We start from the raw sequence: 11,691 nt of genomic DNA on the forward strand, positions 1-11,691 counted from the left end.
TGAGATGCATCCATGTTTTAGCACGTTATCAGTCACACATTCGTTTTTATTGCAAAGTTGTATTTTATTGTATGCATATATTACAGCTTCTTTATCCATTCTGTTTCCAGTTTTTGATTATTAAGAACATAGCTGCAGTGAACTTCTTGTGCATTGTATTTATTTTTTTTTTTAATTTTTTTTTTTCAACGTTTGTTTATTTTTATTTTTCGGACAGAGAGAGACAGAGCATGAACGGGGGAGGGGCAGAGAGAGAGGGAGACACAGAATCGGAAACAGGCTCCAGGCTCCGAGCCATCAGCCCAGAGCCTGACGCGGGGCTCGAACTCACGGACCGCGAGACCGTGACCTGGCTGAAGTCGGACGCTTAACCGACTGCGCCACCCAGGCGCCCCTCTTGTGCATTTTAATGTAGGCGTGTTTTTATTTCTCTTGGGTAAATATTGAGGAGTAAACTTTCTGGGTTTGTAGGTTAGTATATGTAATGTCTGACTTGTCTGAAGTGCTTGTTACGTTTTGCGTTTCCGTCATCCTTGTGTGAGAGCCGCAGTTATTCACATTTTTGCCAGTACTTTGGTACCATGACTTTTGACTGTAGCCATTTTCATGTGCCTTGTGCTTTTCATTTGCATTTCCCTAATAATGATGTTACGCATCTTTCAAGTCCTGGCCATTTGTGTATCTTGTTTTGTGAAGCATCCTTGCCCTTTTCATAGTTAGATTGTTTGTCTTATTTGTATTGATTGTGAATATTCTCCCCCCAGTGTGTGGCCTCTTAAAAAGCTTTTCATTTTGATGGGGCGCCTGGGGGCTCAGTTGGTTAAGCCTCTGATTTCGGCTCAGGTAATGAACTCACGGTTCGTGAGTTTGAGTCCCACATCGGGCTCTGTGCTGATAGCTCAGAGCCTGGAGCCTGCTTCAGATTCTGTGTCTCCCTCTTTCTGCCCCTTGCCCACTCACACTCTGTCTCTCTCTGTCTCAGAAATCAATAAGCATTAAAAAAATTTTTTTTAAGTTTTTCATTTTGATAAAATCCAGCTTATCGGTTTTAATATTTTCTAAAAAATCTATACAGACCCAGTAGCATCAAAGATTTTCTCCCTGTTTTCTAAATGCCTTGGCTCTATGTTTAGGTGTATGATCTGTTTTGAATACATTTTTGTGTATAGTGTGTGTTAAGCGTCGAAATTTAGATTTTTCCATTTGAACATTCACTTGTTTTAGTACTATTTATTGAAAAGACTGTCTTTTCTCCATTGAATTACTTTGGTGCCTTCTTAAAAATCCCAGTTGATTGTTTGTATTTGTGTCTGTGTTTTTGGGGGTTCTACCTGTGGACGCTTTTTTTCTGTCTCACTAACCTGCTTATCTTCTCTACATTGTCTGTATTCCCGTACCTTTGTTAATAAGTCTTTAAATGAAATTGTATAAATTCTCCAACTTTGTTCTCTTGTCCAGTATCGTTTGGACCTTCTAAGGCTTTTGTGTTTCCACATACATTTCAGCATGAACTTGTCGATTTCCAAAAAAAGAAAAGAAAGGCTGTTTAATACTACTTTAGGATTTTATTGACTATGTAAGTCAGTTTGGGGAAAGTTGACATCTTAATAATATTGAGTCTTCTGATCCATGAATATGATCTCTTTCCCTCCATTAAGTTAGATCTTTAATTTCTTGAAGCAGCATTTTGTATTGCCAGAGTATGGATATTGTGTGTTTTATTAGATTTATCCCTAGGTCTGTCTCTTATAAGCAGTACTGTTTATGTACTTTCACTTTTTGGTTGTTCTTTGTTAATCAGTAGCAGCACAGTTGATCCCTGTGTCTTGACCTTGTTTTCTGTAACCTTGATAAGGTTACAAAACTTCATTTTGGTAGCTTTTTGGTTAAGGTTTTCTAATAATGGTATATGACCATGTCTCCTGCAGTTCCTTTTTAATCTTTATGCTTTTTACATCTTTTTTTTCCCCCCTTTTCTGCATTTTCACTACAATGCTGAAGAGAATTGGTGACAAGATATTCTTGTCTTATTCTGTCTTTGGGGACAGCATTGAGTCATTCACCACAGGTCTCATGTCCGCCATGAATGGTGTTTTCTACTTGAGTTTGCTCAGAGTTGTATCATGAATGGAGTTTGATTTTTGTCAATTGGTCTTTTAAGCACAAAATCTAATAAGTCATATGATTCCTTTTTAAATTTTTCTAATATGATTAATTTATGTATATTTTAAATGTTCAAATAACCTTGTATTTCTGGAATAAAATCCAGTTGGTTGTGACCTGTCATTTATACATGGGTGAGTTTGGTTTGCAGACACTGTGTTAAAAAGTTGGTTGTGTCAGTATTCATGAAGAATGATGTTTGTATGAACTATACCAGTCACCTCTTTCATTTATAACATTGATAATTTGTTTTCTCTCTTTTTCTTCATCAGTTTCAAGGAAATTTACCAGTTTTCCTGATTATGTTTTTCAAAAGAACGTGCTTTTGGTTTCATTGATTTTTCTCTATTTATCCTTTTTTTATTTCATTGACTTCATTTCTTTGCTATTTTTATCCTTCCACTCACTAGGGGATTAGTTTGTTCTTTCTTTGACTTCTTATAATGAAACCTGGGTTTTTCATTGGTTTTGATATTATTTTCATTTTAATTATAAGCTTTTAAAGTTCTGAATTTCACTCTAGCATCTAGAAATTTTGGACGGTTATGTGTTCATTTTCATTTAGTTCAAAAATATTTTCTAATTTACCTTGAGATGTCCTGCCCCCTACCATGGGTTATTTGGAAAAGCCTTGTGTGATTTCTAAATATATGGGTATTTTTTCACATACTTTTCTATTATTCATTTCTAACTTAATTTGTTTGTGTTCTGAGAATATAATCTTTATGATTTCACTGAAGTTTATCTTTCTTGGTGAATGTTCCATGCACATTTGAAGAGGTTATGTATTCTGCAGTTATTAGGCGAGATGTTCAAAAACAGGGTGCCTAGTGGATCCATTGGTTAAGCGTCTGACTCTTGGTTTCAGCTTGAGTCACGATCTCACATGGGGCTCTATGCCGGGGGGTGTGGTGCCTACTTGAGATTCTCTCTGTCCCTCTCTTTGCCCCTCCCCACTCATGTGCTCTCACTGTCTTTCTAAATAAATAAGCAAAAATAAATAAAATGTCAGGTCGAGTTGGTTGATAATGTTTTGCAAATTATATGTATTTATGATAAATTTCCCTTTCACCGTTTTATCCATTTTTGAGAAAGGCATGTTGAGGTTTCCTACTGTAATTGTGACTTTGTGTTTTTCTATTCTGTCATTTGTCATATAACCTGAAGCTCTAATGTTAGGTACAGTCACATTAAGATTGTTAGGTCTTCTTTTTCATTGTGAAATTTTTCTACTTACTCCTGGCAAAACTTATCTTCCTGAATTTTTTTTTATAATAATGTAACCAGTTACGCTTTTTATGATTAGTGTTTGCATGGTATATCTAATGCCATCTTTTTAAAAAAATCTGTATTTGTCTTTATATTTAAAGTGAACTTTTTATAGGATAGAGTTTGCACTTACTTTCTTATCCTGTCTGATAATCTCTGCCTTCTATTTGAGTGCTTTTATTTGGAGTAAGTTTTTATTTGAACATCTACCATCTTGCTATTTTTTAAAATTTTAATTCTTATCAGATGATTGTAGATTGTAGATTAAAATTAAAATTTTAATTCTTATCAGATGATTTTAGAAACAATGCATATAAGTCTTGTGAAAACTTTACACAGTTTTCTCTAATGGTAACATTTTGCAAAACCATTGGATAAATATCACACCCAGGATAATGACGTTGATAGAATCCTCAGGTCTTGTACGGATTTCTCCAGATATTTTTCATTTGTTTGCGTGTATATGTTTAGTACAATACAGCTTTGTCACTTTTGTAGGTTGTATGTATCTGCCACTGTAGTCAAAATACTCTATTGTTCCCTCATCACAAGGGCCTCTTGTGTTGCCCTTTTGTAACCACGCCGCCTTTACTCTGATGTGGCCGCACTGTCAGTTCAGAAATTTGTATTTATGTGTAACCATGTATGTTACATAACCTTTTGGAATCGGGTTTTTTCATTAGATATAATACCTCCGATATTCATCCAAGTTATGTGTATCAGTGGTTCATTCCTTTTTGTTGCTGAATAGTGTTCCTCATTTTATATATATAACAGTTTCCTTAACCATTCATTGATCGATAGATATCTGGTTTTATTGCAGTTTTTGGCTATTAGAAATACGCTGCTATGAATGCATGGTATTATATTCCCATCAATAATGTATGAGTGATCAGTTTCTCTGCATCCTCACCATCATTTGTGTTATCACTATATTTTGTTTTAGCAGTTCTGATAGGTTTGTAGTGAACGCTCATGGTCATTTTACTTTGTGTTTCCCTAATGGTGTTTAAAATATTTTCATCAGTGTATTTGCTGTCTGTGTGAAACAGGTTCTATTGTCTTTTGCCCATTTTCTACCTGGGTTGTGGTTTTACTGTGGAGTTTTGAGAGTACTCCATATATTCTGGACTGTAGTTCTCTGTCAGATACAGGCATACCTCAGAGATAACACAGGGTCGGTTCCAGACCATAAAAATAAAGCAAATATTGCAATAAAGCAAGGTAAATTAATTTTCGGGTTTCCCAGTATATATGAAAGTTATGTTTACACTATACTGTAATCTATAGTATGCAATAGCATTATATCTAAAGAAAGAAATAGTACATACCTTAATTTCAAAATAATTTATTTCTGGGGCGCCTGGGTGGCTCAGTTGGTTAAGTGTCTGACTTCAGCTCAGGTCATGATCTCGCAGTTTGTGAGTTCGAACCCCACGTCACGCTGACACGCTGACAGCTCAGAGCCTGGAGCCTGCTTTGGATGCTGTGTCTCCCTCTCTCTCTGCCCCTCCCTCACTCAGGCACACTTGCATGTGCTCTCTCAAAAATAAATAAACATTAAGAATAAAAAAAAATACTTTATTTCTATATTATGCTAACCATGATCTGAGCTTTTAGGGAGTCGTAACTTTTGGCTGGTGAAGGCTCCTGTCTCAGTGCTGATGGCTGCTGACCCATCACGGTGGTGGTTGTCAAAGGTCGGGTGACTGTGGCAAGTTCCTAAGGCAATAGTGCAAAGTTTGCCACCTCAGTGGATTCTTCCTTTCATAAGCAGTTTCTCTGGGGCATGTGCTGCTGTTTGCTAGCATTCTGTTTCAGGTAGAACTTTCAAATTTGGGGTCTATCCCTCTCAGACCCTGTCACTGGTCTATCAACTATGTTGTGAGATATTCCAGATCCTCTGTTGTCATTTTAACAGTCTTGATGGCATCTCCATCAGGAGCAGATTCCATGTCAGGAAACCACTTTCTTTGCTCATCCATAAGAAGCATCTCCTCATCTGTTCAAGTCTGATCATGAGATGCGACCATTCAGTCCCGTCTTCGGGCTCCACTTCTGAGTCCAGTTCTCTTGCTCTTTCACCACATCTGTGGTTACTTCCTCCCCGAGCTCTTGAACCCCTCAGTGTCATCCGTGAGGGTTGGAATCACCTTCTTCCAGACTCCTGTCAATGTTGATGTTTTTACCTGTTCCCGTGAATCACAAAGTGTTCTTATTGACATCTAGAATAGGAGATCTTCCCCGGAAGGTTTTCGATTACTTTGCCAGATCTATCAGAGAAATCACTATCTCTGGCAGCTACAGCCTTTTAAAATGTATTTCTTAAATAGTAAGACTTGAAAGTCAAAATTATTCCTTGCAGCGTGAGCTGCAGAATGGATGTTGTGTTAGCAGACATGAAAGCAACATTAATCTCGTCCATCTCCATCAGAGCTCTTGGGTGACCGGCTGCATCGTCCACGAGCAGAATCTTTTTTATCTGGGTGATAATTGTCAGCAGTTGGCTTAAAATATTCAGTACACTATGTTGTAAACAGATGTGCCATCATGCAGGCTTTGTTCCATTTATAGAACACAGGCCCAAGTAAATTCAGCATAATTGTAAATGACCCTAAGCTTTTTGGAATGGTAGATGAACATTGTCTTCAGTTTAAAGTCAGCAGCTGCATTAGCCCCTCACAAGAGTCAGGCTTTCTTTAGAAGCTTTGAGGCCAGGTGTTGACCTCTCTCTCGACGGCATCTTGTTCCAATAGAAGGCTGCTTTGTCTACACTGAAAATGTGTTCGGTGTAGCCGCCTTCCTGAACTCTCTCAGCTGGATCTTCTGGAGAACTTGCTGCAGCTTCCACACTAACACGTGCCCCTCCACCTGGCACTGTGATGTCACGGAGACAGCTTCTTCCCTTAAACCTCATGAACCAACCTCTGCTAGCTTCCAGCTTTTCTTCTGCAGAGCACCTCTCTCTGCTCTCATGGAATCGAAGAGAGTTAGGGCTTTCTCTGTAGTAGTCTTTGGCTTAAGGGAATGTTGGGGCTGGTGTGACCTGTCCAGACTACACAAACTTTCCCCACATCAGCAACAGGCTGTTTTGCTTTCTTATCATATGTCTTCACTGGAATAGCACTTTTCATTTGCTTCCAGAACTTTTCTTTTGCATTCATAACATGGCTGACTGGCACAAGAGGCGTAGCTTTTGGCCTGTGTTGGCTTTTGACGTGCCTTCCTCACTATGCTGAATCATTTCTAGCTTTTGATTTAAAGCAAGAGACGTGTGACTCTTCGCTTAACACTGAGAGGCCACGGTAGGGTATAATTGGCTTAATTTCAACATTGTTGTGTCTCAAGGAATAAGGAGGTTCATGGACGGCTGGTCGGTGAAACAGAACACACACATTTATGATTAAGTTCGTCATCTTGTGTGGGCACGGTTCTGGTGCCCCCAAATAATTATTATACTGACATTAAAGATGACTGATCGCATGACCATCACAACAATAATAATAATGAAAAGGTTTGAAGTACTGTAAGAATTAGCAAAAGGTGACACAGAGACATGAAATGAGTAAATGCTTTTGGAAAAACGGTGCCGAAAGAGTTGCTGGACACAGGATCGCCACAGAACTTCAATTTGTAAAAAATGCAGTATCTGTGAAGTGCAGTAAAGCAAAGTAAAATAAAACGAGGTATGCCTGTATTTGAAACTTTCTCAAATTTGACCGAAAACATAAATGTACAGATTGAAGAAGGAAAATAAACCACAAGAGGATAAATTAATATAAGTCAATGCACAGACACGTTTGATTAAAACTTCTAAAAACAGATAGTGAAGAGAAAATCTTGAAAGAAGTTCGAGAAAAACTGTGTATTAACTTTTAGGGAACACCGATACAAGTGGCAAGAGATTTCTCCTCTGAAACCTTGCGAGGCTAGAAGTATATGGCATAAAATTGTTCAAGTGATGAAATAATTGTCTACTGTGAGCTTTATATGAAAAATAGCCTTGGGGAAACAAATAAAGGATAACAGAATTTGTTGCCTGCTGACCTGCCTGCAGACAGTGGCTAAAGGAAGCTCTTCAAGAAAATAGTAACAGAAAGAGTCTTGGAAATTCAGAAAAGAGAAGGAAATGGGTAAAAATTTGGTAAGTATAAGGCTGTTGTCATAGTTTGTTAGATTATTTCATATCGAAAACAGACAAACAAAAAATAACACCACCTGATGTGGTACTCAGTGTATGTAGAGAAAATACTAAGGGCAATTAGATTTCCGAATAGGACCTGTAAAGAAATTGATAATTTTCCATACTTCATTCGAAGTTTTAAGACATCACTACCAGTGGACTATGAGCAAACAGTAAGAACATGGTAAAAAAAAGAATATACTGAATGTGAATTTTGCCCAGGCCGTCCCTCAGCAGGATCTACTCTGAGGTGCATCCCATACAGTTCCCATACAGTTACTCAGAGTCCACAGTGGTGTTAGACGCCGTTCCTCCAGTGGCGCTTTATTCACCTTCCCTGCTCTCCTGGCCAACTCTCTCCATCCCCCTCTGGTTTTCCTAGGTGACGTCCAAAATCAACTCTCTGTTGACAGACCGTTCCTTGTCTGTCTCTGCCTTCGTTCCAACCCAGAGCAGTAGTGTTGGCGCCACAAGTGGGCCTACAAATGAGAAGTTGGGTTTTGGAATCTAAAACTAGATCGCTTATTAGTCAGATGGCAGTGAAGTCCACATTGCTGATGGTAAGTGGTGGGAGGCCAACCCTCGTCCCGTGAAAGAAGGATTCTCGAATGTGGTAGAGTAGGGTGAGGAGGGGTAGGCTGGTCTTCCGCAGTAGCTGCAGCACTTGAACAGGATGGGGCAATGATAAGTTTAGGAGTTGTGGAGTTACTGACTTTCCTGCCTTAGGAGCCTTGAAGATGGGTTCAGGTTAACTGTCAACACGGGGCACACGGTAAAGGACAGCAGCCCGCCATAAAAGCTTTCAAAGGAGTCTTCTATCCCGAGATGTAAGGCCATGTCCCATAAGTCATGCCCCAGCTTTAATTGCGGGGGAGCAGGAGCTCGCCATGGTGCGGGTGTCACAGACCTCTTGTGTGAGATTCAGGAACCTCCTGAATGGGGGTGGGAAATTGAGATCTCGAATGGGGAAATTTGCAGCTGTACACCCGAGACTTGAGCCTTGAGGTTCCCTTAAACTCTTCAGACGGGCAGAAGAAGCCATTTCTCCTTAATAGAAAGGAGGGCACTACCATTTCCTAGAGACGGTGTGGATGCTCAACATGGGGCAGATGCCTTTCAAGATGGTACTTGGCCTTTTCAAAATCTACCTTCCTCTTCATTTCTTACATGAAGATGAATTATTGGTGGATTTAGTTCTGTAATTTCATTATTTATGATTGGTCCCTCTTGTTGTTGTTCTGATTTCTTGCCTCTTTTGCTGTTGAATTTGAATATTTTTTAGAATTCTTCTTTAATTGATCCGTTGGCTTTTTATTTTATTCATTTCTTAAAATAAATTTAAATGTTTGTTTTTGAGAGAGACAGAACGCGAGCAGGGGAGGGGCAGGCACAGAGGGAGACACAGAACCTGAGGCAGGCTCCGGGCTCTGAGCTATCGGCACAGAGCCCGATGCAGGGCTCAAACCCACAAACCATGAGATCATGGCCTGAGCCGAAGTCAGACACTTAACTGACTGAGCCACCCAGGCGCCCCAATCTGTATCTCTTTGTATTGTATGTTAGTTGCTCTAGCAACTACTTTTTCTGTGTATTTCAACTTTTCACCTTCTAGTTAGAGTTAATAATGTACCATTTCGCATAAAATGTAGAAACCGTGCAACTGAAAAAGTCCATTTACCTCCTTCCTGGCACTGTTCTTTTTGTTGTAGTTGTCATATGTGCATTATGAACTCAAGAAAGACGAGGTAATTTTTGGTTTCTAGCTGTTGCAGACTGAATGTTTGTGTCCCTTCAGTTGTTGAAACCAAACCTCCCGATATGATGGTGTTAAGCATTGGGACCTTTGGGGACTAGGATTAGATGTGGTCATGAGGGTGGGGCCCCCATGAATTGGATTTGGTGTCCTTGTAAGAATCCCCAGAGAGCTTGCTTCCTCTCCTCTGCTCCCTGCTACATGAAGATTCAATGAGAAGTCGGGTTTGCAATACAGAAGAGGGTTCTCACCAGAATTTGACCACGCTGGCTCCCCAGTCTTGAATTCCCCAGCTTTCAGAACAGTGTGAATAACATTTCTTTTAATTATAAGCTGCCCACTGTATGATTTTTTTTCTTTTTCTTTTTTTTTGTAACAGCCTGAAATGACTGACATGGGTCCAAGATTTAAAGATTAATGTGTTGTCCATAAGCCGTCACCACAGACCCCTGTGAGTGGAGGCCCTCTCGTTGCCTTTTGGTCCTGTGCCCCGTATAGTATTTTACTCTCTGTACTTTCGACTGTTAGTCTTGCCAGCTGGCTTCTATTTCGGAATTCACCATCTCTCTTGGCATTTGTGAGAGCAGTTCCATAGCAGCGTCTCCCACCATTAGACTTGGCCTCCAGAGGAGAGTCCCTGCTAAGCTCACTCATTGTCCCTGTGTTCCCCTCACGGGTATGTTCTTACCACTTCATTGTCCTCTGGGCCCTAACAAAATTGGTGCCATCTCTTGAGAGGACCCAGCAATCCCATTCCTCTTTATAACTCCTGGAGCTTTGGTTTAAAATTGTAGGATGACATCCATGAACAGGTTGCGAAGTTCTTTCCATGGATTTGGGCAAACTTTCCATATACAACACTGAAGTAGAATATAAAACTGCATTATAAGTAGCGAAGGTATTCTTTCCAGAAATTTTTTTTAGGATATATATTTCTTCAGTTGTATTTGTATATACTAGAAATAGTTTTTCTTCTGTCTTTAATGCTTTTACTCTAGATTTTAACATGACACGTCCCCGTATGTACTTCCAGTGTGACGTCAGTGTGACGTCGGTGAGGACTTCCTTGATCACGCACCCGCCTCCGTCAGTTCTTTAGCTTTCTTAGGTTTTCATCCTAGCACTTCCTGCAGTGAGCCGTGAGTATCTTACTTTTTGATCCCTACCCTGTCTTCCCCACCTAGAATTAAGCCTGTGCGAGCACACGGAGCTTTCTTTTACTGCTTTAAACCCTATGCCAAGAATAGTGCCTCGTGCGTAGTAAGTGCTAAGACGTTGTTGAGGGTATGACTGCATTTAAGTTTTAATTGTCATTGAAGAATACCACATTGCTTAGAGGGAAGTGAAGTTAAAAAAAATAGGGGAAAAAAGTGGGAAACAAATGAGTTTGGTTAGAGAAACTCATAATCTAAGACTTAGTAAGTGCTCATATCAATAAGTAAAATGGTAAAATAGAATTGATTATCAAATACAGTAATACATCATAGGTGGAAACGATACTGTTTAATGAAACAGTATTTCAAGTTGATATACATATATTCATTTTTGAATACATGTGAATATACATATATACATATAGATATATATATAGATTTATACCATTTATCATATATTTACATATCACATATTCCCACATATATCCACAAAGTTCACTTACTCATTCTTCAGCTATTGGCTGGAATGTCATTTTCTCAGTGAGACCTTCCCTGACTACCTTTTTAAATTCGAATTCTCTCTCTATAATTCTCTATCCTCTTTTATTTTTTCAAATAATGCTTGCCATCTTGTCTACTCTATGTTTTACTTTTTTACATTTCCTAAACTCTCTTCCTCCCCCAACACCTTGCGCATCACTACAATACAAGCATTATTAAGGTAGAGATGTTTCTATTCGCTATTTCCAAGTGCCTAAAATAGTTCCTGATGAATGGTAGGTACTTAACAGAATTTTGTGAATGAATTAATTTAAATTTGTGTGGTTATACTGGGTCATGAAATATAATAAATTATTTCTTATAGTGTGTTGAGATTTTTTTAAATGTTTAAAATTCTCTATAAAGAAATTCTTACTCTGGGCACCTGGGTGGCTCAGTCAGTTGAGCATCTGATTTCAGCTTGCCGTCTGTGAGTTTGAGCCCTGCGTCGGGCTCTGTGCTGACAGCTCAGGGCCTGGAGCCTGCTTTAGATTCTGTGTCTCCCACTCTCTCTGTGCTTTCCCCACTCACATTCTCTCTCTCTCTCTCTCTCTCTCTCTCTCTCTCTCTCTCTGTCTCTCTCTCTCTGCCTCTGTCTCAAAAATAAATGTTTTTAAAAATTAAAAAAA

General features: G+C 39.2%; 1 long non-coding RNA gene across 1 annotated transcript; it reads left to right on the forward strand.

The window, feature by feature from the left end:
- The first annotated feature begins 7,254 nt into the window (after nt 1–7,254).
- Nucleotides 7,255–11,389, forward strand: LOC122492681. Its single transcript, XR_006299731.1, has 2 exons — nt 7,255–8,175; nt 10,402–11,389. It is a non-coding gene; the product is annotated as an uncharacterized LOC122492681 (long non-coding RNA).
- The last annotated feature ends 302 nt before the right edge of the window (nt 11,390–11,691 follow it).

Source organism: Prionailurus bengalensis, chromosome D2 (genome assembly GCF_016509475.1).
Source record: "Prionailurus bengalensis isolate Pbe53 chromosome D2, Fcat_Pben_1.1_paternal_pri, whole genome shotgun sequence".
Classification (NCBI taxonomy): domain Eukaryota; kingdom Metazoa; phylum Chordata; class Mammalia; order Carnivora; family Felidae; genus Prionailurus; species Prionailurus bengalensis.